The sequence below is a fragment of the Monodelphis domestica genome, chromosome 1 (assembly GCF_027887165.1).
Source record: "Monodelphis domestica isolate mMonDom1 chromosome 1, mMonDom1.pri, whole genome shotgun sequence".
Classification (NCBI taxonomy): domain Eukaryota; kingdom Metazoa; phylum Chordata; class Mammalia; order Didelphimorphia; family Didelphidae; genus Monodelphis; species Monodelphis domestica.
The window spans coordinates 572,942,762-572,967,598 of NC_077227.1; the positions used below are offsets into that span (position 1 = coordinate 572,942,762).

The following is a 24,837-nucleotide window of genomic DNA, read 5'->3' on the forward strand; positions in this document are numbered from 1 at the left end:
TGTTGTAGGTATAATGGTTCCCAATTTTTAAAAGAGACCTGAGGTCCTGAAAAGGAGGCCCAGGTGACCTACAGCTAGGTTAAATGCTAAAGCCAGGAGACAAACCCAGCAGACAAATAGGCTCCAGGCTCTGGGTTATTTCCACTTCATTTTCAATAGAGATGTAAAAGAAAATTCTCAAGTATTCAAAATGTATTCATCCAAGGTATTAAGCTTGCCTTCAAAAGTCCTTTGGGAAGCATATTGAGGAAGACCCCATGCTAATTGGCTGTGGGCCCTCACAGGTAACTGGGGAACCCCAAAAGGCTGACAAAGTAACTTTGACCTTCTTAAGTTAGTGGCAAAGGCCTGAGAACAGAGGTAGGCCTATACCCTTAAATGGTGGGGGAGGAAGCAGAGGCGGTCTGCATCTGAGGCTTGGGAGTGCCTATAAAAACAGAGCTGCTCACACATCTGTGGTGAGGGTTTTGGCCAGGTGCTTTGAGAAGATGAAGATGAAAGATGGGAAATGCCATTTTTAACTCATCCAAGAGTGGAATGAGCATCACAACTGGGCATCACTGGGGAGACCAAACAAGAGCCAAGCCTGCCTGAAAAATAGTAATAACTCAGTTCCTGTCACTCATTAGTGTTTAAGTCATTATATTAAGTTTAATAAGCATTCATTAAGTGCCTAATATGTGCAATCAATCAATCAACAATTATTTATTTGTTGTGGGCATCCATGAGCCAGTCACTGTGCTAAATATTAGAGATACTTTGTACCTGTATATAAAGAATGAAATTATATGTGTTCTTGCTGAGCTCATCTTCTAATGAAGGCAAGTTCATCGAAGTATGTGTGAACAAAAATAATACAGCATCAATATAAAATTACCATTTTAGAATGGCAGGTGCCAAGTGAAAAAGGAAGAACAGTTCTTGCTCTCAAAGAGATTACATTCCACTGAGGATAGGGATAGCAGTGGCAAAGCATTTACTCAATGAAGTAAATACAAAATAAGAGGGTGAAGGGATCATGGGAGTGATTCATGAAAAAGAGATCCAGGAATATCTGATGAAGGAAAGAGTACTAAGTGGGGCTGCAGGGTAGAAAGGCGAGTCAAGCATGCTTCACGGAGGAGATGGCACCTGGACTGAACCTTGAAAGGAGATAAAGATTCTGAAAAGTGGAAGAGAGGAACAGGTACATGATCTCAGGAACAAGCAATGGCTTGAAGGAAGAAGTAAGCTTGATAACTCCCTCAGAAGAACCCATTACTAACTAAAAGATTTCAAGCTTTCCAAATCCACTTTGAAATGACAACCAGAAATAACCTGAATCAAGGATGCTTGTTCTTGCTCTGCCATTCCTCTTCCACTTAAAAGGGGCAGAAGGTGAAATAATCCTGAATACCAGATTTGGTGCTGAAAGACCTTGGATTGAATCCTGGCTTGGCGATTTATTGCTCTTTTTTTTCTTTTAAATGTGGCAGGCATTTCATCTTTCTGGGATTTACTCATCTCATTTGTAAAATGAGAGCATTGGACTAGATATTCTTTAAGGTTTCTTCTAGCTCAAAATCTTATATAACTATGAAAAAATTAATAAATTTGAATAAATGGATCTATGGTTTGAGGATTCTGAGCATGCAGAAGCTCGTAGCTTGATTTTATTAGAACCTTGTCCAGGTGATTAACAGGAATTCTCTCTCTCCTTCCTCACCCCACCCTGATGAAGAAGGAAAGGAATCACAGATTCTCGGGAGTAAAGATTGATAGGTCTTTAAATGTTCCCATTCCTCAGATGAGAAAGGGTGAGGCCCAGAGAAGTTAGGCTATTTGCCTGTAGTCCACCCAGTTAGTAAGTGAGAGAGACACACCTAAACTTAGGACTTGTGCCTCTAAATCCAGTTCTCTTTCCCACTACATGTGAGAGGAGCCAAAGGGTCCAACTTCTGACTCCCCAGGGAAAGGGCAGCAGTGTGTTGCCAAAGTCCAGCCTAGGTTTGGTGAAGGGCTTATTGTGGGCCTTAGAAGAATATAGAAGGACAACCTTCAAGCCTTCCCTGATTATTTTTCTCCTTACATATAGCAGAACTGAACACACCTATATAAACACAAAAGGGGTAAAATCATGGTCAGCATCAGGCTGTTGCTTTTGTCATCATGAATGACTAACAAATAAAGAGGGAGAAAGACAGACAGACAGAAAGATATGGAGAGAAAGAGACAGAGACAGAGACAGAGACAGAGACAGAGACAGAGAGAGCGCATTCTGACCCAGGAAGTTTATCTTTGAGGTCCAGTACTTAATAGTAACTCTCATTAATTTTTTGTGGTGTATTCTCTAGCACCATTCAAATTTCAATTTATTCCCCATTTCCAACTTTCTTTGGAAATCTGGAAAGTCTTTCCAGATTCTTTCCTCTCCCCTCTGGTCAAATTATCTCCTACAGTTTTATATGTTGTACTTCCCAGTAGAATGTAAACTCCCCGAGGGCAGGGACTCCCCCCCCCCCCATTTGTCTTTGTATCCCTGGTACAGTGTCTTGTACATAGTATCTATTTAACAAACACTTGGATAGGATTAGATTACATTAAGGTTTGCTTTTCTCCATTGGTTGTGACATTGGTAGTACAAGTATTATTATCCCTGTTTTGCAGATGAGAATCCTGGGGTTCAGAGAAATACACCAAAATGTAGTGGAGAGAGAGAACTGTCCTTGGAATTCTGGCTTTTGTCTCTTACTAGCTCAGGTTTCTTAACAAGTCACTTTAGTCACCATCTTGTGGTGTCTCCGTTGGGTTGGACTCTAAAACTCCGGTTTCTTCCAATTCTAATATTTTGTGGCTCCTTTGACTATCATGAATCAAAGTTTGGATTTGAACTCAAGCCTTCTGCTGCCAGAATCAGTGCTTTCCCCAGTATGGCACACTGGCTGGTTTTTTTTGCTGTGAACCAAGATCTTATTTCTTTCTTCTTGATGGCCAGAGATGATTTTTGTGACTATAGTTAGAATAGTGGCTCTGCATGCATGAAGAAATGAAGGGAAGAAAAGAGAGGGCCAAACATTCCTGTTTGCAAATGAAAGACTTTCATTATTCCACAGCCACTCACTGGAATGGAATGCCTACTTTCCTGCACGTGCAAGGTGGCTTTCTCACTTTGTTGAATAGAGTGTGCACCATCCAGTTACTTGGAGCCCTGAAGGGTTTTAGCCCCCACAGTGGGAGTGCCTCATTCATCCTGGATCTTGGGAGAAGTGGGTCAGTGACTAATCACAGGCATGTTGATCAATGGTAGGAGGCATACCGGACTCACACCCACATACCTAACCCTAGTGTGGGTCCCTGACAAAACTTCACACCTGTCCTCCCCCAGAACATCCCCAGGGAACTGCCCCCAAAGTGCCCTCATTGTGCCTTCTGGTTGTCCCAAGTCTCCTCTCTGAGGTTCTCCACCCTAGCCTATCCTCCCAGGATTTTCCTATCTAATCCAATCTATGGAGCACCTAGTATACGCCAGGCACTGTGGTAAGGAGATCCAAAAACCAAAAGAAAAACAGTCCCTGCTTTCAAGAACTTAGGTTCAGTTCATTTTCTATATTTTGTTTTATTTGGCTCCACACCCTGCCCTCTCCCACCCTTGTCCTAACTCCATTCTTTTAGGGAAACTTTCTACCTCTTAGTCACTGAAACAGACCTGATAGTCTCACTCATGTGGAGGTACTAGTGGCTAGTAATGGGTTAATGGTTCATTTTCTGGGAGTACTTATATTTTTACAGAGTTAATAATAACATTGGAAACGCGTGGCTCTACAACACTTCAATGCTGTCAAAGTACTTTCCTCATGACAACACAGAGAGGAAATATATGTGTTATGACCTTCATTCTATAGAAGAAATGGTTTAAGCTAAAGGAATCAATCCCTACTGGCAAAATTTCAGATATAATCACAGATTGATAAAGAAGTTGTTGGGGTAGGAAGTCTGGGGAGGGGAATGTTTTTAGTGCTCTTCAAATTGTACCACAGAGGCAGAGGTATGGATTGCCTTACTCCAAGCCACTTTCCCAAGTTCTGCAGGAAAACTACATTTGGGTATGGTGATAGTCATGGAAAAACCAGGCCACATCAGTTTGATCTTGGAAAAGTAATTTCTCTCTAGACTCAGTTTCCCTATTGGAAAAATTCCAGAGTTGGACTAGATGTTGTCCAAGGTCATTTCCAGTTCTAAATCTCGGATGGAAATGTGCCCCTCCACCACTCATACAGCCATCATCCTGGTGCAAGCTCTCACCATCTCTTGTCTAGACTATTTACAATAGCTTTCTGGTTGGTCTCAGTGACAGAAATTTCTCCTTTCTCTGGTTCATTCTCTACTCAGCTGTCAAATTGCTCTTCCAAAAAGGCAGATCTGACCTTGTTACCTCCCTATTCAATAAATTCCCCTCTGCTCCTCACCCCCAGGAACAAATGCAAAATGCTCTCTTTGTCATTTAGAGTCCTTCCCAGCCTGATCCCTGCCCATCTTTCCAATTTTCTTACACTGAACCCCAGTCCACATACTTTATGATCCAGCAGCATCTGCCTTTATCTCTCTACTGGGAGGCAGCGTTCTCTTTCTACTCTGGCTTTTTGCTGGCCGTCCTCCGTTCCTGGAATGCTCTTCTCCATCACCTTTCCTTCCTGGCTTCCTTAGATTCCTTCAAGACTAAGCTCAAATCATATTGTCTGGTCTTTCCCAATAACTCATCTTCCCCCTTGTCTGGTGCTCTCCTTCTGAGATTACATTCTCTCTGCTCTGCTTATTTGTGTATGGCTCCTAGGTATGCAGTTGTTTACATGTTGTCTCCCCAGTTAGAATGGGAGCTGATCAAGGGCAGGTGTTTTTGCCACATACAAAGAAGAGAACCCTGAGATCCAGAATTTCCAGAGACCTCAACTATTTTGTTCTTCATTCAAGGGAAATGTGGCCAGTTATTTTATAGGTTCATATTTTCCTATAGTGGTTGATAAAATCATAGCCGAGATAAAGTCTCAGAAATGTTTTCACCAAAAAAGGAAGGATATAAGCTATATTACAGTAGTTGGGCAGATTAAAATCTGCTTGAGTGACTAGCAATAATTCATAGATTGAACTCATAGAAAAGTCTCCAGTGGAGTGCCCCAGGGTTTTGTCATTTACTGTATTCTGATCTACTTTGTTATCTGTGGCTAAGAGAAGGATTAAATCATATGTTGATCAAATCTATAATTATCAGGAAGAAGGGAAAGCTATGAGAATACACTAGTCAGGTTTAATTGACTCAAGAAAGAGAATTGTTACATTTTCAGTGGGAGCATTTATACCTTTGAAATCAACAATCTCTACAAACCTGGGCTTGCTTTATTGTTTTGTTGATTGTCTAAACTTAAGAAAATGATGGGGAAATGTTATTGATGAAGACTAAAGAAAATATCTTCATTTCTTTTTTTTTTAACCCTTACCTTCCACCTTGGTTCTAAGGCAGAATTGTGGTAAGGGCCAGACAATGGGGGTTAAGTGACTTGTGCAAGGTCTCACAGCCAGGAAGTGTCTGAGGAGGCCAGATTTGAACCTAGGACCATTCCTAATCTAGGCCTGGATCTCAATCCACTGAGATACCCAGATTCCCCCTGTATCTTCATTTCTTTCAGCTTGTCATCACAAGGCCCAACTGCTAAACCAAATGGCCTTTCCTTCATTCTCATTATCCTTAACCTCTTTGGGGTTGTTTTATACTTTTAACCATGCCTTCTTTCCTCTTCTCATCCCTTGGTTTCTGTGTTACTCTCTTATTCTTCTACTTTTCTAGCTAGCTATTCTATCTCTTAGCTCTGAGCATTTTCTCTGGCTGTCCAGTGTGCCTGGAATGCTCTCTCTCCTCAGCTCTACCTATTGACTTTCCAGGCTTCCTCTGAGTCCTGGCTAAACTACTTTCTATAGGAAGCTGCTCCTAATCCCTTTTCATTTTAGTGCCTGCTCTCTTACTTATTTGGTATTTCCTTTGTATATAACTTGTTTGTACAGATCTGTTTGCTTATTGCCTCCCCCAACAAATTCCTTGTGAATTCCTTGAGGGCAGAGACTGTCTTTTGCCCCCTTTTGCATTCCTAATGCTTAGCACAATGCCTGGGATATAGTAGGTACTTAATAAATGTTTATTAACTTACTGTTCCTTTTCAGTCTCCTATTCTAGATCTTCCTTGTCCCCCTCTGATGACCTATGTGGTCCCTTCAAGCTCTAAGACTAAGATCCTTGAATTCTCTGATTTCTTAACCCTGGGAATTGCCAGATTCTGTCCTGGACTTTTATTTCTCTTTCCACTCTTTTCCTTGGCGATCTGAGCTCCCAAAGGGTCAGTTATTATTTCTGTGCAGATGACCTCCAAATCTATACTCTACACTCCACTGACTCCAGGAGTCCTCAGGTTCTGCCCTAAGCCCTTTTCTCTTAGTCTACTCTTTCCTTTGGTGATCTGAGATCCAATGGGTTCAATTATCATTTCTATACAGATGACCCTCAGATCTCTAAATCAAGCCCTAATCTTTTTCTTGGATTGCAGGTCCTCATGTAGTAGACCCTATGTGGATCTGATGCTGACTTCTTAAGCTCAACATTTGGACATGGAATTTGAAAATGGAATTCATTATATTTTCCCCTAGATCCAATTGTCCTTCCAATGCTCCAATTTTTGTTGATGATGTCATTCTTTCAATCATCTAGATTAGAGTCTTTATTTCAATATTAAATCAGTTGCCAAGTTTTTTTTCAATCCTACCTCCCCAACATGCCTCTCTTTTGTTCTCTTTTCTGCACTCATATAGCAACCAACCTAATTCAGGCTCTTTACATTTTGTCTGGACTATTGTGATGGCCTTTGGCTTCCCTCTCTCTAGTCTTTCCCTTGTCCAGGTTATCCTCCATATAACTGCCAAATTGATATTCCTAAAATGTAGATTTGACTATTTCATCTCAAAAATTAAGAAAAAAATCAGTGACTATTTATTGCTTAGAAAACAATATCCAAATTCCTCAGTCTGGCATTTAAAGACTCTTAAAATCTTGATGCCATATTCGCTACCACTGAAGATGAAATTAAAGCAATTATTAGGTGTTATTTTGCACAAATGTTTGCCAAAAAATCTAGCAATCAAAGTAAAATGGATGAATATTTATAAAAATATAAATTGCCTGGATTAACTGAAGAAGAAATAGAACTCTTAAATAACTCTACCTTAGAAAAAAGTAATCAAGGGCAGATAGGTAGCAAAGCAGATCAATTGCCAGGCCTGGAGTTGGAAGGGCTCGGGTTCAAATCTGACCTCAGATACTTCCTAGCTATGGAACTCTGCGCAAGTCACTTAAAACTTATTGCCTGTCCCTTGCCACTCATCTTAGAATTGATACCAAGAATGCTATCCACCTCCACAGAAATAACTGTTGGAGTTGTCTTTCACATTAGTGTATTTCTGGTTTTATTTGGGGGTTTTGGTTATGTATGAGTGTACTTTTACAACAATGACCAATGTGGAAGTGAGTTTTGCATGACAATAAAAATAAAATTTTAAAAAGAAAAAAGAATTGATACCAAGACATAAGGTAAAGGTTCAAAAAGAAAAAGAAATTGAACAAACCACCAAGGAACTCCCTAAGAAAAAATCTCCAGGACAAGATGGACTCAAAAGTGAATTCTATCAAACATTTAAAGAAAAATTAATTCCAGTACTATATGAACTATTTGGAAAAACTGTCAAAGAAGGAATCCTACCAAATTCCTTTTATGACAAAAATATGGTGCTGACCCCCAAACCAGGAAGAGAAAAAAGAGAAAGAAAACTATAGACTAATTTCCCTAATAAATATTGATGCAAAATTTAAAATAAAATACTAGCAAGGAGATTACAGCAATACATCACAAAGATCATACATTATGACCAGGTGGGTTTTAGACTAGGAATTCAGGGCTAGTTCAATATTAGGAATCTCTCTCATGTATTTCTCTATTGTAGCAACTTGGAATGCAAGATGATCACAGAATGTTAATTAAATAATTTGTTAAAAGTTAAAGCATGTAACCACTGATCTATATAATAAACACAAACTCTGTGCCTGGTGAAGCAGCTTCTTGCCATGCCTGAGCAACAGCTCTCAAACATCCAAGCTGTCTCCCACTCCTCATCTTTTGCCTAAGTCACCACACCTACTCAGGAAAATTCTTAGGCTTGGAGAGACTGCTGGCCAGCTCTCGAAAACTCATTCCTATTAAAAACACTAGAAATAAACAAAACTTTCCTTAAAACCATAAGTAGCATTTATTTAAAACTATCAGCAATCTAAATTATATGCCTTCCCAATAAGATCAGGAGTGAAGCAAGGATGCACATTATCACCTCTACTAGTTAATATTGTTCTAGAAATTCTAGTGGTAGCAATTAGAGAAGAAAAAAGTAGGCAATGAAAGAAACTAAACTATTACTCTTTGCAGATGATATGATGGTATACTTAGAGAATTATCTCTGCCTTGTTCTTGGGTAATGGAGGATTTGACAATGAAAGCCTCGTTCTCAGATTGCATGCTCAATGTCCCCTGCTGGTTTTAGTCTGACATGTGGAACTTTGGAGAGCCAGCTTCTGCCCAAGAGAAAATGAGGAACTGATTTCATGTAGTGGGGATGCAAGTCTTAATTGACTTCATAGCCAGGAATAGTGCTAGAGTTTAAATGAATATAAATATTAGTCTATTTGGAGGTGTTTTTCTATAGTGATCTACTTGATCAAGTTGAGCAGGAAATTGACTCAGTAAAATTTCTTTCCTCTCTTTAGGGCTAAAATTTCTACCAAAATCCTAAGTCCCTGTTATTAAATCATACACAAGGGGTGTATGGGGTGCTCAGGGAGGAGTAATATTTTTGGTATGGAGCGCTTGCCGTGTCCTCCTAGGGCAGCTCTCCAGCCTCTGACCCTCACCTGACACCCAGCTCTCACTTGTGGCTCCCAGTAGCTGCTAGCATGCAGCAGCGGCCACACCCCGGGCAATAGCTTCGACAGGCCGGCTAAACCTTGTGAGGGTAGCCATTGGGTCGTCGTGGACCCCTGGTGAACTAGGGCTTTGCTCACCCAGCATGTGAAGACTGCTTTGGCTGAACAGACAGAAGAAACCAATAAGAAGGTTCAACGGCTGAGATGGCGACGCAGCAAAGCACTGTGGAGTGCTTAGGGCGAGTTGGAGCACAAAAGATAACACGGCCATCCAATGCAGCTGAGGAAGTCTCCAGGTGTAACGACTTTTCGTGCCACTGGACCCAGGCTTCCAACGCCGAGAGAGTGGGACTGTCTCTGTGCATTGACTTTTCCACTTAAATCTTCATGCACAGGTGTCTTTGTGCACAAAAACACACAAAGACAATAGTCATCCTTGGTTACCGAGAGACTACTACTACTACTACTACTACTACTACTACTACTACTACTACTACTACTACCTGTCAGAATTTTGGTAGTCACCACCTTTTCGTGTGTGTGTGTTCAACAGTTGAACTAGCATGGGAAATGAAAGGGTAAAAGCCAAGGTAACAGAAGTGACTGCTTTTAGCTGGTATCCAGGAAGTGACAGACCACTTTTCTCTTTCCCTTTCTTTCTCTCTTCTCCCTTTCACTGGGCTGAAAGGGGACCAGGCACTGATCCTACAACAGGTCATCTGAGAATCAGGGGCTTTGAGCTAAGATCCTTCAATGGAAAGAGAGAAGAAGCAGAGCACCCAGATAGCCCCATTGCAGAGAGGTCCCATCAACACAATAGGCAGCTCCCAGCAGTCTCTGGGCTATCTTTCTTAGATCCCTCTCCTATTTTCCTCAATAACAACTGGCCAAATAAGTCCCAGGATTTAAGGGGGGTGGTACAAGGGATAAGGTGCTCAGAGCAGGTCACATCATTATGGAACCCCTAATCTAGTTCCTGTTCTTCCAAGTAGCTTCATACAATGGATTTTCTGTCATCTTCCTCCTTTTTGTGGCTCCCTTCTTCCTCTAAGACTTGAAAAATCAAAGTCATGGGGTCAGCTGGGTGGCTCAGTGGATTGAGAGCCAGGCCTAGAAATGGGAGATCATGGGTTCAAATCTGACCTCAGACACTTCCTAGCTGGGTGACCCTGGGCAAGTCACTTAACCCCCCATTGCCTAGCCCTTATAGCTCTTCTTACCAGTACACAATGTTGATTCTAAGATGAAAAGTAAGGGTTTTTTAAAAAAGGAAAAGAAAATCAGTCATGAAAGACTCTGAAACTTGGAAATATGAGTAAATTTCCCATGATGCTCATCAGTTCTCTCCTCCAAGTCTCTCTGCCATTTGTGGGCATGGCCTCAAGCACATTACAGAAATGTATAGGCATAAATGATATGTATAAAAGTATGTGCAAAACCAAACATTACTGAAGTGGAAAATAATCAGTTTGGTTGATGCTAGTCTTTCTTGGTCCTTAAATGATTTTATTACTAGGGTTAAAATGTAATGCATAGATGGAGAACAGGACCAGATATGATCTAGTTTCCTTGCTTTGATATTATTGTCAAAAAATTTTCTTGTGAAATAAATTAGAAAATCAATTATGTATGAAAACTTTGCAAATCATTTTTCAACTAATATACATTTAGTAAAACGTACTCCTATGGCACTTAATTTCAAGAAATTTTGTGGAAAATAAGTTGATTCATCTAGTTCTGAGAACTTTGTCTCAAATATATACATATAGGCATATATATACATATTTAAAACTTTACTGGTTTCTTATTTTTATTGACAGGATTATGATCACAGATTTAGAGGGTAAAGGCAGTTATCTGGCCCTAATAGCCTCATTTTACAGATGAGGAAACTGAGACCCCCCCCCAAAAGGTTAATTGACTGGCTCCAAGTGACAGAAGTAGCAGAGCTGGGATTTGAACCTAGGTTCTGTGGTTACAAATCCTGTGCTTTTTCCACCTCGTCTCACTATTTCTAAAATTTCTACAAGGAATGCACTGGTGAATTCTCTTCTAATCCAGACCAAGCAAAAGTGACAATTATATTTCATGAGTGTTTATACAGATGCAAGGAATACATAGGATAAATCTTTAAATCCAGTGTGATAGTGATGAAAATAACAGTTAAAACTATAAAATGTAAACATGTTCCATTCTTTGTTCTTTGGTAACTACTTCTAAACCTTCAGAACCCAATATGCAGCCTCTAAAACCCAGTTGTATAGTCCTGGAAGAACTATAACTAATGATTTTGGTGCCTGGGGCAAGAAGTCATGCCTGGGGCAAGCAGTGCTAATTGTGCCCTCAAATTACTTTTGTAACTTCTGCTGTGAAAAATCATATAAGAAGAAATACAAATTCCATTGAACAGGAAAGCAGATTACTTATTTAGTAATATCTACACGCTATAGAAGTACATTTAGTAAAATTGCTGCAGCCTCTAAGTTTTGGCGCCATTGTGTCCAACTCTATATGACCCCATTAGGGATTATCTTGGCAAAGATACTGAAGTGGTTTGCCATTCCTTCTCCAGCTCTCTACAGATAAGGAAATGGAGGCAAACAGGATTAAGTAACTTGTCCAAAGTCACACAACTAGTGTTTAATGGGCTGGATTTGAATTCAGGCCTTCCTAACTGGTGTTATGGTGTTCTATTCACTGATCCACCTAGCTGTGCCTCTGCACAAGATTTTGCACTAGGAATACAAAGAAAAAATAGCTCATTACTAACATGTTTGTGATTCCTAGAGGGTTATCTGTATATAATCAGATTCCCTAATTCTTAGAGCAAATATTAAAATTAATACAGAAAAAAATGAGAAAAAGATATGGCATAAAATGAAAATTTCAACCTGATCTATCTTTCATAAGTTACTGATGGCAAAAAATAGGAAATTGATGGTGGAAGGGCCATTAACATTTACTATAAAATTTTTATATGGCAATTCAATTGATAATTCAGTAGAAATTACGAGGAGTACAAAAATACCATAGACAGAAAACACTGAACTTACTAACCAACCAACAATTAATCAATAAGTATTTAATCATTCTCCCAAAAGTTTAATTTTCTTCCATTTTTTTCTTTATGTTTTTGAGTTTTTTAATCTTTTTTTTATAATTTTCTCACACACCCCCCACAACTCAGCCTTGCATCCATCCTGAGCTGAACTGGGTAGTTCTCAAACACCCTCTTGGGGGGGGGGTGTATTTTCATAAAAATTCAAGATTTAAAAATTTTTTTGTTCGAGAAAGATCTTCAAGGAAAGAAGCTTGCTAACTCCTAAAATCCAGAGAATGAACTGTTTGCAGAAAGATGCCTGAAAAACCTACATCAAGATAATCCATATTCATAAACAATAAAATCTTGTAGAGGAGGATGGTAGAAGATTGTGAGGAGCACCTTTGTTATGAATGAAATGGTAGAAGGAAAAACTAGTTTAAAGAAAATTGAGAGAAACTCAATTAAGACAGTCATCCCAAGAGCACATAAGGATGAAAAAAAACCAAATGAATAACAGTTCAAAATTATCCTTTTTGTTTTATTCATGTATCCTTTGGGGTACAGACTCGACAATGGAATCTCTGGTTCAAAGCTTGTGGACATTTTAGTCACTTTATTTGCATAATTCTAAATTACTTTCTAAAAATGGTGTCCCTTTTCACAGTTCCACCAACAATGTATTAGCATGCTTATCCTTCTACACCCCGCCCCCCCACATTGACTGTTGTTATTATTTTTTTCTTTGGTCACTTTTACCAATTTTCAGAGTGAGGTGAAACTTCAAGGTTGTTTTAAAATTTGCAATTCTGTTATTATTAGTGAATTGGAGCATTTTTATGTGGTTGAAAATACTTTGCAGTTCTTTTTGAAAACCATTTATATTCTTTGACCATTTAGGTATTGGGGAATAATATGTATATGTATATAATATATATGTGTATATGTGTGTGTGTGTGTCATGTATACATGATACCAAACTCTATCAGAAAAATTGACAGAAAAGTCTTATCCCATTTGACCACTACTTTTCCTAAGTGCATTTATTTTATCCCTGTAGAAGTTTTTCAGTTTCAAGTAATTAAAGTTACTGATTTTTATCTCACATAAATGCCTCTATCTTTTGTTTAGCTAATAAGACATTTCCCACCCATAACTATTGTAATGTAAAAAAGAGAGATACTCTCTCTCCTTCCATTCCCCCTGCCCCCCCCTCCGAATCCTTCTATTACACTATGAAAGGTAAATGATCTGTTTCTCTTCTAATTTTTTACAGTGTACTTTTTAACACTAAGGTTTGCATGTGCATTTAGAATGTATTGTAGAATATCATGTAAGGTGTTGATCTAATTCGAATTTCCTTCAGACTACTTTATAGTTTTCCTAGCAGTTTTTATCAGATGGAGTAATTTGTATTTTTTTACTTTATTAAACACTGGATTAGTGAGTTCTATTGTTTCTGAATTTCCTTTGACTAGTCTGTTCCATCTCTCTCCTCCCCCTCCCCCGCCTACTCCCATTACCAGATAGTACTGATGATTGCTACTTTATAAAATAATTTGAGGTCTAAAAGTGCTATTCCTCTTTCATCCCTACTTCTTTTCTTCAAGTTCTTTGATAGTCAGATCTTTTGTTTTTCCAAATGAATTCTCCTTTTATTTGATCAAATTACTTAAAATATTCCCGTGGTAATTTGATTAGATAGTATTAAAAGTTTGAATTAATTTTGGTAGTATTGGCATTTTTATTATATTGGCCAAGCTATGAGCACTGAATATTCCTACACCTTTTAAAATTACTCTTTATTTCTTTAAGGAACTCTTTGTAATTGAATCGATGCATATATATATATATGGATGTCAGTTCTCAGATATTTTATGCATGCTGTTATTTGGAAAGGGATTTCCCTTTCTATTATTTACTATGTTTTCTTATTATTATGTAGAAATACTATTGATAGCCTGAACTTTGCCAAATATATTGTTTATCTCAATTAATATTTTTGTTGATTCACTGGGATTTTCCAAATTAAGTTATCATATCATCAGCAAACAGGGATAGTTTTATCTCCACTTTAACTATCATTTTTCCTTGAAATTTTTTGGGTTGTTTTATTGCTATTGCTAGCATTTTCAAAACTATATCAAATAATCATAGGAAGAATAAGTATCCTTGCTTCACTTCCAAATTTACTGAAAAGGATTTTTATGTATCCTCATTACATATGATACTTTTTATAATATTAAAAAAAGATCCCTCTATGCTTAGATTTTGTAGGGATTTTAGCATAAAAGAGTGTTATATTTTTCAATGGCTTTTTCTGCATCTATTAAGATGATCACACAGGTTGGCCATTTGGGTTTTTAATATAATTAATTAAATCAATTGTTTTCCTAATGTTGAACTGTCCTTGAATCCCTGGTATAATCTCACATGACCATAATGAATCATTTCTTGCATACAGCATTATGATCTGTTTGATAGGATTTTGTTTAAAATTGTTGAGTCAATGTTCACTAATGATATTGGTCTACAGTTTTCTTTCTCTGTTTTATCTTTCTTTGATTTAGACATGAGGGCTAGATTTATCTTATAAAAGAATTTTTTTTCTCAAATTTTGAAAATGATTTATGAAGCCTGAGTATTGATTACTTTCTGTCTTAGTACTAAGACAGAAGAGTGGCAAGGGCTAGGCAATTGGAGTTAAATGACTTGCCCAGGGTCCTACAGCTAGGAAATGTCTGAGGCCAGATTTGAATTCAAGTCCTCCCCATTCCCAGCTGGGTTCTCTAACCACTGAGATATCTAGCTGTCCCTGTATTGATTTTTTTTTTAATTGATAGACCTCTTTTGTGAATCCATGAGGACCAGGAGGTTGTTTGTTTGTTTTAATAGTTCCTTTACATCTAGATCTATTTCCTTTTCTGAGATTTGGTTGTTTAAGATCTCTATTTTGTCTTCTAATAATTTGAATATATTATGTTTTCAAAAGTATTTCTTCTGTGTTCTCAGTTTTGTTAGCCTATAACTATTCATAATGTTTTCTGATTCTTTTATTTCTTCTAGTTTTGCCTTGCTCATTTCCTATTTCACTGATTTGATTTTCTGCTCTCTTTTTAAAAAAATTAGATTAGCTAAGCGTCTATCTAACTTACTGGTCTTTTCAAAGAACTAGCTTTTAGATTTATATACCATTTATTTGTCTCTTATTGTTTCCAATTTATCCACTTCTCCTTTAATTTTCAATATCTCCTCTTATGTGTTTCTTTTAGGTTTCTTTATTTGTTGGTTTTCTATTTTTTTAAAAAGCACAATCAGTTCATTAAGCATCTCTTTTTCCATTTTGTTAATGTATATTTGTAAGGATATGATTTGCCCCCCTGAGGACTGCTTTAGATACTTTGCAGAATTTTTCTACATTGTTTCAATATTATTGTTATTAACCCCTTTATAGTTACTGTTTCTATGATTTGTTTTTTGACTAACTCATTTTTATTTCATTGTTGTCTCCATTTGGGTCTGTATCTTTTGCTTGTGGTCCCTGAACCAATTTCGATCCATATTGCATTTTGATCTGCAAAGGATGTATTGACTATTTCTGTCTTTTAATATTTGTTTACAATATCTCTGGGCCCTAGTACATGGTCGGTTTTTAAACGTTATCTGTGGTACAGAGAAATATACATATTCTTTTTCTCTTTCATTTAGAAGACACCATGAATCTTTCAACTGTATTTTATCCAGAAATTTATTCAATTCTATACTTTCCCTTCCTTTTCTGTTTAGCTTATCAAAAACTGAGAAAGGTATATTGAAGTCTCCTGTCACTGTTGTGGTATGATGTGTCTTTTTTGTAGTTCAAATAATGTTTCCTGAATTGGATGCTAAAGCATGTAGAGAATATAAGCTTATTACTGATATTGGTTTGTTATTTGTATTTCCTTTCAATATAATATGATTTCCATGTTTATCCCTTTTTATTTATTAAAGCTTGTTTTTGCTTTGTCAGAGCATGATATGAGGGGGAAAGGGGGTTTATTTTTTAGAGGGTTGGACTGGAAATTGTAGAAAGAGTGAAGAAATCAGAGCCTAAATACTAAGTAATTTATCTCCAGCCCCCTGGCTCAATGCAGGCAGGGGAGTTTAGTCCTCAATCGAATAGGCCTCGACTCTTGTAGTCCAGGACCTGGGGAAGTCTCTTCAGAAAAATCCAGCAGTTAAGAGTCAACTTTTCACTCACCATGTGTCAGTCTAAGGAACAGGGTCTAAGGTCCAGTCAGCAGAGCCTTCTGCCCCTCTTCACCAGCCTCAACTAGAAAGCATGAAGAATTGAATTCCTTCAGGAAATCGTCACTCCCTTTTAAAGACATTGTCTGGTTGCGTCACTTTCTGTGTCTTCCCCTAATTTTATGTCTACCAATCACAGTTGATGCTCTGCTCTAGGACTGCCCAGAAGGTAGTCAGTCAATTTTGATTCATCACCCACTATCACACACTTGGGTCACAGACCTCCCACTCAATGATTAAGTGGGATGTTTACACTTTTGGTGATTAGATCTAAAAATGGGCAGATCTCCATACTCAACTTTAAGTAGGGTGTTCTAAAAATAGTCAGGGGTTACAATTTAATCTTCACAATCAGGGGAGAGTTAATTAATTTCATCATTATAATCAGGGGAGAGTTAAATTAAATCTTCACAATGATTACAACTCTTGCTTTTTTGGATTCACTTTATGCATAGTAAATGTTTTCCATCTCCTAAGTTTTTTTTTTAAACTCTTATCTCATGTCTTAGAATTGATATTAAAAATTGGTTCTGAGGCAGAAGAACAATAAGGGGTAGGCAATTAGGTTTAAGTGGCTTGCCTAGGCTCACACAGCCAGGAAGTGTGTGAAACCAGCTTTGAACCCAGGATTTCCCATGTCCAGTATGGCTCTCTATCCACTGACCCACCTAGTTGCCCCTCCCCTCAGGCTTATTTTGTGTATGATTTTTTAATGTGTTTTTGTAAATAACAGAGCTAAGTTTTTACTTTATTTTTTGAACTATTACACATTTTCATTTTATTGGATTGTTTAAACCATTCACTAAAGTTACAAGAGTTAGGTTTGTATTTTCCTTCATGTGTTTCTAGTATTTGTTTTTATTTCAAGTTATGATTTTTTTCTCTCCTCAAATATAAACACAGTATAATGTTCCTTTGGTTACATTACTTTAACTTTTTTTTCTATTTCCATTGGCTCTTTTACCCTCTTCCTTGACCCTCTTTGTTCTTTTGTTATCCTTTGCCTGGGGTGTTTTTTTTTAATTATTGGTTCCTTTTTCTCTCTTTCTTTTATCTGGCTATAAATTTCTCCCCCATATCCTTCTTCTCTCCTCCATTGTCCTCTCAGGCAAGTAACTTTCCCTTTTCCTCTCATCTCCTTTAACCAATCTTGTTCATTATATCTTTAAAGTTAATTTTTGTACCCCTTTCCAAAAAGAACCTGTCACATTCTCTTCATTGTCCATCCTCTATTTCTGTTAGTACCTCCTTCTCTGATTCTTTACCCTATAATTATCTAGTGTCTCGCTTTTCTCTGTATTCCTCATGTAATCAAAGCTTCCATGGTGTCCTCTACCCTGTAGGTGGTTTATAACCACTGGCATGTAGGATTTGTCCTGTGGATTCCCCATTTCCATGTTGCCTTACACCCAGAACAATTCCATGAATTATAGGTATCAGAGAAGACACTGTCCCATGGTAAGACTGTCCTCCCACCCAACCCCATTCCTAAGTATGAAGTCCATCTCTAGTTACCTTTAATTGACATATTCCTAAATATCACCTCCCTGGTTCCATATTCTCCCACTCTCTTGTCTCCCTGCAGGGTGGAGGGCACAACGCCCCTCCTTCTGCTGTAGGACAAGTAGAATTCTCAAACACCCAATCTCCCAGACCACACGCAATATAAGGTCCCCGTGACCCTTCACAGACCATCTCTTTACCCACAGGACCATTCATCAGTGGAACTTCCTTCCATTATCAAAGTAAGGACTCTTACCTTTCCCTCTGATTTCAATCGCCCCTTCTTCTACTCCTACACTGCCACAGGCTCTTTCAAAGACTCCAGTAGTCACTGTCTCCTGATACCGAGTCCTTCATTTTACCCTAGAAGACCACACACTCCTCTCTAACTTCCTGCTCCCTGACTCCCCTTTCATGTACCCTTTTGTGTTGTGTTATAGTTACACAGAGCAAATAATACATTGACTTACTCATAGGAGGGTTCTGTCAGGTGCTCTCCAAAGTGCCCCATCTGCCTCTTCGCCCATTATCTCTACTAGAGTTCTGGCTTCAGTTTCCTTCTGCCTCCTTGTCTATGATTAGAAAGAAGGCCAGTCCCTTCCTAGTCTCCCTGCAATCACTTTGTTGCTGTTGCTGTTCTTAGCTGCTACATTTATTCAGCCTGCCTCCATTTCTATTGTTTGGGAAACAACTAATCTCACATTCTGACTTTCTCTCTAAAAATGCTGGAATGTTCTCCTTATTATTGAATGTCCATATCTTTTCCTGTATGGTTAAACTCAGATTTTCAGGGTAGGCCACCCTGGGCTTCATCCAGAGCTTCACTGCTCCACAGACATTCCGGGCTATATTTTCTAGTGGTGAACAATAGTACATATTTTCCAAATGTCTTTTACTTTGTATTTAAAGTTCTTCCTCTTGATCATCTGCAGAAATTGTTTCTGAATTAAATTGTTAAATTTAACTGCTCTGTGACCCAGAGTTTTCAGCCTGGATTTTTTTCCCCTTCTTCAGGTAATCTGTGAATTTGTCAGTTGGTTCTCCATTTTCTATGTTCTGAGGTTCTGGGCGGTTCTATTATATCCTTCATTATGACAGTAAGACTTTTTCATCTCATTGTTCTTCTGAGAGATCTATAATCCTTGGGCTTACTCTCTGCATCCTGTCTTCAAGATTAGTGTGGTTTCTTGCATACTAAGCATATTTCCTTTGAAAGTTGAGCTGTATTTTTTTTTTTGCTTCTTTTCTTCTACAATGTACTTCATTTCTGTATATTTTCATTCTCAATATATTATCCTCTCTTTTATTTGGTGAGCTTGCCATGGTAGATCCTAGTTTTCTTATTCTGCCTTTTATTTTTGTTGTGCAGATCAGACATTTTGCTCTCATAACTCTCATTTCTCTTTTGAACTATTTGGATAATATGTTGTGGTTTCATGTTCTCCACAATTCCACAGGGTCTTCTGTCTCATCAAGTGTTTGATTATTTTCCTTTGTTTTGTGGTATTTATTCAGACTCCTGAATTTTTTAGTATCTAGAGGCCATATTTTTCCCATTATTTTAGTGTTTTTCCTGTTGATTTATCTACTTTTGTTCAAGGTCCTTGAGTTTTCTTGTTCCTGAAATCTTTAGTAATGTAAACCTTTCCCCCTCCTTATTTCCCCCTGTCATTCACTTTCTGACCTCTTCCCCTCTAACTGTGGTTTCCTTGGGGGATAGATCTCAAAGCATCTTTGCCTCCTCCCATGATGGGTAATTCATAGTTCACCAACTTGAGTATCTTCCTTAACTGACCTCTGGAGGGTCAGCACTGGCCCCTGTTTCCTTCAGGTGCCCCTCCTCAAAAGTTTAGAATCTTCTTGGAATTAGGTAGCTGGGGATACAAAGACAAAATGGAAAAACAGGCTTGACCTCAAGGAGCTAATCTATTATTTTAATGGCTATTGAATTGGTGATTGAGTAGATAGAGAAGGCCTAACACAGGAATGAATAACAACAATAATAAAATAGCATTTATATTACATTTACTCTATGCCAAGCATTGTGCTAAGTGTTTTACAAACATTATCTCAGTTGATTCTCACAACAACTCTAGGAGGTGAGTACTGTTATTAGTATCATCCTCATTTTGGGGATAAGGAAACTTAGCAAAGAGGGTCTAAGTGACTTGCCTGGAGTCACACAGCTAGTAAGTATCTGAGGCTGGATTTGAACTTGGGTCTTCCAGGAACACTCTTAGCTGTAAGTATTACTTAGCTGCCCAATTCCAGGATAATTCTAAGTTTCTAAGCATAGGTACCTGGGTGGTGCAGAGAAGGACATGAGGAATAGAAGCCAGTACTGACAATTCACAGTTTGTAATCTGGTGCACTAAAACCTGCACAGAGCTCCTTAAAGACTTGCTATCTGTGGGGAAATGTCAGTGATTTATGAAGACACCTGAACATTTCCTAGAGATCAGGATTCTCTTTTTCCAGGAGTGGGTGTGTGGCTAAGTGGAACACTGGATATAATGTCAGGCCTGGAGTTGGAAAGTCTTCTTGAGTTCAAATCCAGCTTCAAACATTTACTAACTATATGACCCTGCACAAGTCATTTAACCCTGTTTGCCTCTGTTTCATTATCTGAAAAATGAGCTAGAGAAGAAAATGGCAAATCATTTCAATATCTTTGCCAGGAAAACCCCAAGAGTTAGACATGACTGAGAAAATGATTGTACTGGGAAGACTATTCTTTTCCGTTTTTGGTCATTATTCTGTTTCCTTTCTATGTTTGATGTTGGTCAGTGGGACCAGACCAGACCTGTTTTTCCTATGGGACAGAGGAGACACAAGCAAGTGTGAAAGTGTTACTCATGGATATTCATGAATGCAATATCTGATTGCAAAGGATTTTTTTGTGTGTTTTTATTTTTAAATGGAGTTTCTCTTTCTAACTCCTCTACCAAGTTTTGTTATAAATACATAGAAATGCTGATGATTTATGCGGGTTTATTTTGTATCCTGCAACTTTACTAAAGTTGTTGATTGTTTCCACTGACCTTTTAGTTGATTTTCTGGGGTTCTTTAAGTAGACCATAATATCATCTGCAAAGAGTGATAACTTGATCTCCTCATTGCCCATTTTAATACCTTCAATTTCTTTTTCTTCTCTAACTGCTACTGCTAGTGTTTCTAGTATAATGTCAAATGGTAGAGGTGATAATGGGCATCCTTGTTTCACTCCTGATCTTATTGGGAATACATCTAGTTTATCCCCATTGAAGAGGATGCTTGGCTAATGGTTTTAAATATATACTGTTTATTATTTTGAGAAATGGCCTTTCTATTCCTATACTTTATAGTGTTTTGAGTTGGAATGAGAGCTGTATTTTGTCAAAGGCTTTTTCTGCATCGATTGAGGTAATCATGTGATTTTTGTTGGTTTGATTATTGATATGGTCAATTATGTGGATGATTTTCCTAATATTGAACCATCCTTGCATTCCTGGTATGAATCCCACCTGATCATAATGAATAATCCTTGTGATCACTTGCTGGAGTCTTTTTGCTAGTATTTTATTTAATATTTTTGCACCTATATTCATCAAGGAGTTTGGTCTATAGTTTTCTTTCTCTATTTCTGGTCTGCCTGGATTTGGAATCAGTACCATATTTATGTCATAAAGGGAATTTGGTAAAACTTCTTCTTTGCTTATTTTGTCAAATAGTTTGTATAATATTGGTATTAGTTGTTCTTTGAATGTTGGACAGAATTCACTTGTGAATCCATCTGGTCCTGGGGATTTTTTCTTAGGGAATTCTTTCATGGCTTGTTCAATTTCTTTTTCTGATGTGGGGTTATTTAAGTATTCTATTTTCTCTTCCATTAATCTAGGCAATTTATATTTTTGTAAATATTCATCCATATCCCCTAGATTGCCATATTTATTGTCAAGTAATTGGGCAAAATAGTTCTTAATAATTACCTTAATTTCTTCTTCATTAGAGGTGGTCACGCTTTTCATCTTTGATACTGTTAATTTGATTTTCTTCTTTCCTTTTTCTTTATTAGACTAGCTTTAACTTTTTTTTCAAAATACCAACTCCTATACTGATTGATTGATTGATTTTATTTTAAAAGAAACTCTTACCTTCTGTCTTAGAATCAATATTGTATATTGGTTCTAAGGCAGAAGAGTGATAAGGGCTAGGCATGGGGGTTAAATGACTTGCCCAGGGTCATACAGCTAGGAAGTATCTGAAGTCAAATTTGAACCCAAGACCTCCCATCTCTGGGTCTGACTCTCACTCCACTGACTCACCCAGGTGCCCCCTATTCTGATTTATTAATTCAATATTTCTTTTACTTTCAATTTTATTAATTTCTCCTTTGATTTTTAGGATTTTCAATTTAGTTTTTATCTGGGGATTTTTAATTTGTTCTCTTTCTAGTTTTTTAATTTGCATGCCCAATTCATTGACCTCTTCCCTCTGTGATTTGTTGACATATGCACTCAGGAATATAAAATTTCCCCTGAGTACTGCTTTGACTGTATCCCATAGATTTTGATCTTATGTCTCCTCATTGTCATTCTCTTCAATGGAATTAATAATTGTTTCTATAATTTGTTCTTTAACCAACCAATTTTGGAGAATCATATTATTTAACTTCCAATTAATTTTTTATTTGCCTCTTCATGTATCCTTACTAATAATTATTTTTATTGCATTATGATCTGAAAAGATTGCATTTATTACTTCTCCTTTTTTGCATTTGTTTGCAATGTTTTTATGCCTTAGTACATGGTCAATCTTTGTGAATATACCATGTGCTACTGAAAAGAAAGTGTTTTCCTTTTTGTCCCTATTAATTTTTCTCCATATATCTATTAACTCTATTTTTCCCAAGATTTCATTCATATCTCTTACCTTTTTCTTATTTATTTTTTGTTTTAATTTATCTAGATCTGATAGAGGAAGGTTCAGGTACTCCACTAGGATAGCTTTACTATCTATTTCCTCCTTAAACTCCAATAGTTTCTCCTTTAAAAATCTGGCTGTTATACCATTTGGTGCATACATGTTGAGTACTGCTATTTCTTCATTATCCATACTGCCTTTTATTAGGATGTAATTACCTTTCCTAGCTCTTTTAATCAGATCTATTTTTACTTTGACTTTGTCAGATATCATGATTGTGACTCCTGCCTTCTTTTTCTCAGCCTCTTTATATACATACATATATGTATATTTGCTCCAGCCTCTTACTTTTACCCTGTGAGTGTCTACCTGTCTCATGTGTGTTTCTCATAGACAACACATGGTAGGATTTTGGTTTCTAATCCATTCTGCTATCTGCTTCTGTGTTATGGGTGAGTTCATTCCATTCATATTCAGAGTTATGATTTCCACCTATGTATTCCCCATCATTTTGATTTCTTCTTTTAATCCTGCCCTTTCTTCTTTTACTATTTCCTTTTACACCAATGTTATGCTTTTAATCAGCCCCCCTATTCCCCACCCTAATTTTACTTTCCTTCCCATCCCATCCCTTCTTATTCCTCTCTTATTTTTCTTTAAGGTCTATTACATTCCCTCCCCATTCCTTTCCCTCCCTTTTGATACTCTCTGTCACTCTCTTCCCCCGCCTCCTTGATTTTCCCCTTTCAACTTCCCTGTAGGGTAAGATAGAATTCTGTACCCCAATGGATCTATCTGCTCTTCCCTCTCAGAACTGAACCCACTGAGAGTAAGATTTTAGTATTACCTATTACCACTCTCTTCTTTTCTTTCTTATAATAGTATTCTTCCCCCCCCCCCTTCCATGTGCCTCTTTATGTGGTATAAATTATCCTATTTTTTTCCTTCCTTCAAGTTTCTCTTGGTATCATCTTCTATTCCCATTCACTCCCTTTTTTACATATCATCTTAAACCACTTAGTATCCCAACCTCTGCTATTGAATAAATCTTCTATCTACTATGATAGTGAAAATAGTTTTTGAGAGTTATAAATACCATTTTTCTATCTAGGAATAGAAAAAATTTCACCTTACGGAAGTCCTTTAAAAAGAACTTTCCCCCACCTCTTTCTTGTTTACCTTTTCATGTTTCTCTTGAATTTGGACATCAAATTTTCCATTTAGCTCTGGTCTTTTCTTTAGGAATACTTAGAAATCCTCTATTTTGTTAAATGCCCATACTTCCCCCTCGAAGTATATAATCAGTTTTGATGGGTAGATGATCCTTGATTGTAGACCCAATTTTCTTGCCCTTCTAAATATCATATTCCAAGTCTTATGGGCCTTTAGTGTAGAAGCAGGGGTCCCCAAACTATGGCCCATGGGCCATATGTGGCCCCTTGAAGCCATTTATCTAGCTCCCACAACATTTCCAGAAGGGGCACCTCTTTCATTGTAAAGTAGTACTTCTGGTGACATAATCCTTTGCGTGGTGCCTTGTTCTGAGAGTAATTGAATGAGAATGAGGTGCCACACAAAGGAATATATGGCTTCACAATGGAAGACATCAGCATGGTGAGCGGTGATCTGGGGGAGGGGATTCCACACTGTGTATTCTGCTGTCCAGTATAGTGGTGGCAGTGATGGGTCTGTGCAAGGTGTGATAGGCCCATCACAGCCAGCACTGCAGCCTCTGCTATCCCAGACAATGGTATACAGATTTGTTCATAGTTTTTTTTTATAGTCCTGCTCTCCAACGGTCTGAGGGACAGTAAACTGGCCCCCTGTGTAAAAAGTTTGGGGACCCCTGTAGAGGCTTCCAGATCTTGTGTAATTCTGATTGGTGCTCCTTGATATCTGAAATGTCTCTTTCTGGCTTCTTCCAATATTTTCTCCTTAGCTTGGAAGCTCTTGAATTTGGCAATCACATTCCTGGGAGTTGTCTTTTGAGGATTTAATGTAGAGGGTGATCTATGGACTCTGTCAATGTCTATTTTTCCCTCTTGTTCAAAAAAGCAGTTTTCTTGGATAATTTCTTGTAATATGATGTCAAGGCCTCTATTTTTTTCTAGGTTTTCTA

General features: G+C 37.7%; 1 long non-coding RNA gene across 1 annotated transcript in view; it reads right to left on the minus strand.

Moving 5' to 3' along the window:
* The window catches only part of LOC107650862 (uncharacterized), a 38,874-nt gene extending 14,507 nt beyond the window's left edge, over positions 1 to 24,367 (minus strand). Inside the window, exons 1-2 of the long non-coding RNA XR_001627087.2 lie at positions 23,898 to 24,367; positions 18,287 to 19,690 (exon numbers count right to left, since the gene is read on the minus strand). This is a non-coding gene — a long non-coding RNA (uncharacterized LOC107650862). The remainder of the gene's footprint in view (positions 1 to 18,286; positions 19,691 to 23,897) is intronic.
* Positions 24,368 to 24,837: the final 470 nt, after the last annotated feature.